This window comes from Centrocercus urophasianus, unplaced genomic scaffold (assembly GCF_019232065.1).
Source record: "Centrocercus urophasianus isolate 14NV4802_14NV808 unplaced genomic scaffold, USGS_Curo_1.0 seq_21, whole genome shotgun sequence".
Taxonomy (NCBI): Eukaryota; Metazoa; Chordata; class Aves; order Galliformes; family Phasianidae; genus Centrocercus; species Centrocercus urophasianus.
In genome coordinates this window covers 10,613,048-10,619,047 of record NW_024884767.1, presented here as the reverse complement: position 1 = coordinate 10,619,047, position 6,000 = coordinate 10,613,048, and the positions used below count along the sequence as shown (strand labels likewise).

Here is a 6,000-nt window from a genome sequence, read left to right as displayed (position 1 = left end):
TTGCCTTCAGCAATTCTTTTCAAACTGAAATGACTCACAATGTTCAAAACTAAATAGAACGTTTATTAAGAAGATGATCCAGGGACTGATGCTTTAAAATGCTCTGAGGTTTGCGTTAGTACTGTACAAAGAAAGAAGAACAAACATCATCTTCTTTGAAATCATACAGCAAGACACACGCTCACTGCGTGCAGCCATTAATATTTTTAGCAAGGTCAGAAGAGATCTTCATCATTATCCTTCCTTGCCAAAAGCCTCGCCCAGACATTTCTGCATGAGGCTAGAACTTCTGTGTGAGCTATATTGTATCTCGTTTTAGAAGATACTAATCTTGATTTAAAGATTGGAGAATTCCCCATGCCCCTAAGGTAAGTTATTCTAATAGTTAATTATCCTTTCCGTTAAAAAAAAATTAAAAAAAAAAATTAAAAAAAAATCACCTCCTTATTACTTGTCTAAATCTGGCTATCTTCATCTTCCAAGTGTTGGCTTGCCTTCTGCCTTTTACTGGTTTAAGATGATTTTGTATCGAAAATCTCTTCCCCATGTAGGTACTTGCAGGTTATAATTACATCAACTCTTAGTGTTTCTGAATGAAGTAAGTAGATTTAGGTTCTTAAAATCTATCACTGTAAGATAGATCTTGTCCAGCCTCAAATTTTTCCTGAAACTCTTTTCTGCAACCATTCAGATTTTCCAGAATTCACTGTGAGTTGTGGACTGCAGCATAAAACAGTACTTCAGAACTACTCTTGTTTAATAGATCTTATTTCAACTCCTTATGCCTTCTGGATAGGCAGAAAAGACCATATTTGCTGGCATTACTGCAGCATCACTCTGGGAACTCTCATTCATATTCATCGTCCACCATAACTCAGCCCTTTTTGAGTTCAGACAGTTCCAAACTTTGGCAGTTGCTGTTAAAATCCCACATACCACTTCTTCAGTTTCGTCAGCTTGCAATCAGCTGTGTGGAAACTCATGCTGAGCAAGAGAGTCGGTTATCTCAAAGAAGTCAAGTGGGTCTTCACAGATATATTGCCCTCTCCTGACCATTTTTGAAGGCATTATTTTGGTTTTAATTTTTTTCTGTTGCTGTTATCTAACAATCAGCTGTATCTGTTTTCCTTCAAATACTTAATTCCTCGCCATATTTGCTATACATGCATTTGTACACAAGGAAAAGAGCAGAAACAAAATTTAAACAAAAATGACGTAATACAAAAAATCTTTTTCTTTCTTTTTTGTCATTAAGCCCTATTTATTCTTCTTTAGTTGCTTAAATATGTACCAATATTTTACAAGTGCTATCACATTCTTTATTTTAGTGTAGCTTAATTTTTTTTTGTCAAATTAACAACAGATTAGCTGATTTTGGATAATGACTGAGAATGAAGTGTTGGTCTTGTTTCTTATCTTCTACCACTGCATTACTCAGTGGCTCAGAGGATATTTTGTTCTTGTAGGACCCTGATTGCCCCTCATGATGCACTAAAGAAGACTGTTTCTCTCTTCTACTGGTCTGCATCTTTCTTCACAATTCTGTTTTGCTATGTAGTTACTTTTTTCCTGTTCCCAAAAGTCAGAAAGAGAGACTAAAATCACAACATAGGATACCATCTTCTTTTGAATACAATGTTTGTCATTACCAAGATTCTCAAGAATCTCTCACTTCCACGTAAAAGGAAAGTGAACACAGTCAGTTACAAAGCCAGATACCAGAACTCTTCTGTTCAAAGCATGTCTTGTCTCACATATGGGTATAGTTAGTTCCAGGTAAGAGAGAAAAAAAAATAGGATATTCTTTTAAAACAGATCACAAACATTTGTTTATTTAAACACTAACAAGGATTTGGATCCATTTACACACACACATACAAAAACCTCACTATGTCCAATTCATTTGTAAAATTAGATAGAAAAAGACTAGGTGGGACAAGAACATAAAAATGAAATTGTAAATGAAAAAAAAAAAACACCTAAGAATGCTTTTCTTCTCCTTTAAAGGAAAAGAGTCGGGTGAAAAATGAATTACATGAGAATCTTTAAAATTAAAATTAAGAGTGATTTAAAAAGGACCTTGTTAGGGCTGCATACTGATATATGTCTTGCATACGCATGTACATTTGTGCATTCATACCTGTGTATGCAATATATAATGTGTAGATATGTTTACAAAAGCACTAATTCTTTCGTTCAAATCTAGTTCTTAAAATTAAACCATAATAAAATAATTTAGAAGCTTCATTCTGTTTTACTTATAAAAGAAATTTACTTCACAACATTTTGAAATGGTCTAAACCCTCGGGACTGTGTCTCAAGTAGGTACACTTAATACCTCTGATTGCATTTGCAATATATTGGATAAAGCAGATATTTACAAATAGTGAACTTGAAATGCTTTGGGGAAAAATAAAGGTGAGCTGTAATTAAATTGTGATGATCTCTGTTCAAGTGTTTACAAAGATGGAAGCAATAAATTCCAAGCACTAGTTGTGTAATAAAAGAAGTTAAATTTTCATAACACAGTGGCTTCGAGGTTGCTTGTAAACACTTATTTGCTTATTAATACAAGGTTTTTGTTTATTTGCTTTTCAGATAAATCTAGTGTCATGTTTTTAAATTACATTCTGAAATTGTATTGAAGTACTACTGATTGGCAACATGGATTATATAACTTGAAACAGAAGAATTCTTACAGCTCTATTTACAAATGTTTTCCATTCATAAGGACAGGAAGATTTTTACTATGGCAGTGCTTTCTGGCTCAGTGAGATACGTTCTGCTCTCACAAATGGATCACCAATTCTCTTGAAACAAGAAATACAACTAAAGACTAAAAGATATGAATTGCTTTTTGTTTGGTTGCTTGAAGCAGGGGTGAAACTGTAAACAGGCAGCAACACAGAGCACATTCATACACTGGAAAGTCTTCCATTCTTTAAGAAAAACAAAAAGGACAAAGTGTATTAAGGCAAGCTGAAACAACTTTGAGAATTTACACTCTGAGTCAGGGACTAACCTAGAAATATTGTCCAGATGGTCAAGTCTGCTGGCTCTCTCTGTAAAGTGAACAAAAGATACTATGGTTAGTAGCACAGTGTTTGCCTTTTGTCCACAAACACATATGCACTCTAGTGACATCTCTGAATTAAGGAGGGGTAAGGACTGAACAGATAATCTCAGCAGATGCTTCTCCATTCAGCCCTGTTCATTCAATGCCTCTGCAGATCATTTTGATACAGTCTTACTTAACATCTATAAAATACAGGAAGAATTTCCTTACTGTAAATCAAATCTACTCGTGAAGATTTTTAACAGAGGGATCAGAATGTTTCATCCATTGAATACTAGTTTCTGTAATGCAAAATAATTAGAAGTAACAGACATATGAATGTTGTACATCAGCGTTCTCTCTCGCACACACTTGGAGCAAATTAAAATAATTTACTAAAATTAAACAGAAGTTTGTCCCTATTTTCTACTCTTAATGGGTGCATTTGCATTATGGCTAGTTAGATTAGGACTATGCTCACTGTTCACACATCCATATAATTCCAGTATTTTCTCTTTATGATTCTTCTTTATCATAAAAAAACAGAGTCCGATCATTTTATTCTGCGGAATAACAGATGGTCATCCCATCTCAATATTTCAAAATATGGCAGTGTCCAAGTTTCTGTCTCTTTCTTCAGAAGGTTTGAGGTCTTTGTTAATGAGTGTTGGTACAACTCTTAGGGCAGAAAATAATATATGATTTAAATCCAGATTGCATGCAGACATCTCAGCAAGGAAATTACCCATGGATTATGCTAATAAATATGGCAGATGTTGAAAGATCATTGGCAACTATTTTATGCTAATAGAATATAAGCCAGAAAGCAAGGAGATAACCTCCATCCAAACCATACATAAATACCCTGATTTCCTCCTGTCATTTGTTATCAAAGAAATTTGTCTTTAATTCATTTGGAGGTGAAAGTAGCCATTTGGTCCTGATAAAATATTCTTAGCAAAAGTTCTGTCTATTTGTAACACTGTGTACTGAGTGAGGAAAAGAAAACTAGTATTTTTTTTTGATGGAGCAAGAAGGAGCCAAAGTCTTGGATAAAACATGGGCCACTCAGCTCAATTTAGTTTTATTTCAAATATGTCATTTCAGCACACAGCAATCTGACTTAAAACAATGACGATGGATCTTGCACAGGTGTGAATATTCTGTATGTCATGGATATCAAAGAAGATGGCATCATTTATGTTTGATGAAGAGATGGTTGGGTGCGTGATCCTTGAGACAAAATGGTTTCAAACATCATCTGCTCTTTTTGCCGGAGCACTCCACAACTGTGCAGTGGTGCATGCCAGACCACAGAAGCCAATGGAGTCCAAAGATTAATGCAATCAAGTATTACTCAGGAAATGGACGTCAACACTATTTCATTCTAAGGTGAACTGATGTTAAAGATAAGCAAAAATCGTGGCTTGTTCACAAATAGCATAAGAGAAAAGTAGTGTGCCTACTTGCAGCTCTCTCTACTTGAACAGCTTACATAACAACGATTTTAATCCAATATTCATCCTTAACTTTACACTCATGTCGACCAATCACCAATCAGTCAATCACCAAGTGTTATCAATAGCAGTGGATATGTCAGGTGTTCGTGCAGCCTCGCCACAAAGCTGTAGTTTCTCAGTGCTGCATTTGAATCCACAGATAAGGTTACACAGAATATTTTCACCAAGCCAAATTTTTGCCCCAAAAATGTTTTGAAAAGACATGTAGTCTTTCTAAATTTTAGTTATTTCAAAGGAAATCTGACCGTGTAAATAGAATGAAGCAGAAAGTATACTGAAAAAAAAAATTTGAAACGTGAAACTTTTTCGTTTTTAATTTTAGTTGTTTACACACATATACATACTAAGTACACACATACATACACGTATATGACATTTAAATACATACGTGCTTGCATGTGTGTGCTTCTGCATATATTTACTCACGTATGTACACATACATATCATACATGAATGCAACTATTGAGTCATAATGTGATGGTACAAGTAAAATATTTTATCAGTTTTATCCTGCTTTAAAAATCATTAAAGACATCAACTTAATTAACATGTAAAATACAGCAGATTAGGTTTATTACTTGGTGCTTCGTATATTTTAGGAACACTGTCCTCTTTCACTCTTGCGTATCTTTTCTTCCTCAAGTTTTCCTCATTGGTTGTGTTTGCTAGATATCTAACTCTTCCTCCATACTTCCCCTTATCTCTCTTCCAATTTTTTTTTTTTTTTTTTAATGAAAGTTTGTAGTTCTCTTTTGTTTTTTCATTTGTCCCAGTCAAGTTGATTCATTTGTTGTTAGTCCATGCTGTATTTGTACACAGCATTATATCAACATAAGCAAAAGATTGCCTTTTATTTATGCTTAACAATACCCAATTCTTGCTGAATTCTTTGTTACCAAGGAAAGGTCACTTTCAGAATCTGGACTAGTTCATTTCAGCTGAACTTGCTATACTATATGATTGTTTCAGTGTACAAATACCATCAGGAATTTGTGAAGATTCATAATGAAAGGTTATGATACAACTAGGAATATACCGGGGCTTTTCCAGGTCCTGGACTCATGCTGTGAACACTGGATCATTTTTATGCTCTAGATCAAATGTGAAGGCTTTATGTACTTCCCAGAGTACAATGCTATAGCTGAGGCTGTAGTCAGACTGTCTGCCAGACATACTTCTGCATTTCAGAGAAAGCCTTGGAGCCCATTATAAACCTGCTGAAGTGAAATCTGTCCACTCTTCTGTTGTCTCAAGTAACACCAGTCAGTCTCTGCCACTCACATATCAGCCATATTTGAGAAATGTACTCAGGTAGTGCCTATCTCAGAAAAGATAGGGAACAGATGTCGATATGTAAAGGCTAAATAGGATAAAACAAAGAGTGCATCTGATTAACTGACAGCAGAAAATGTTATTATTTGACTT

At 34.7% G+C, this 6,000-nt stretch overlaps 1 long non-coding RNA gene across 1 annotated transcript in view; it reads right to left on the bottom strand.

Moving 5' to 3' along the window:
- Positions 1–3,024: 3,024 nt before the first annotated feature.
- The window catches only part of LOC122162544, a 62,783-nt gene continuing 59,807 nt past the window's right edge, over positions 3,025–6,000 (bottom strand). Inside the window, exon 6 of the long non-coding RNA XR_006169581.1 lies at positions 3,025–3,062. This is a non-coding gene — a long non-coding RNA (uncharacterized LOC122162544). The remainder of the gene's footprint in view (positions 3,063–6,000) is intronic.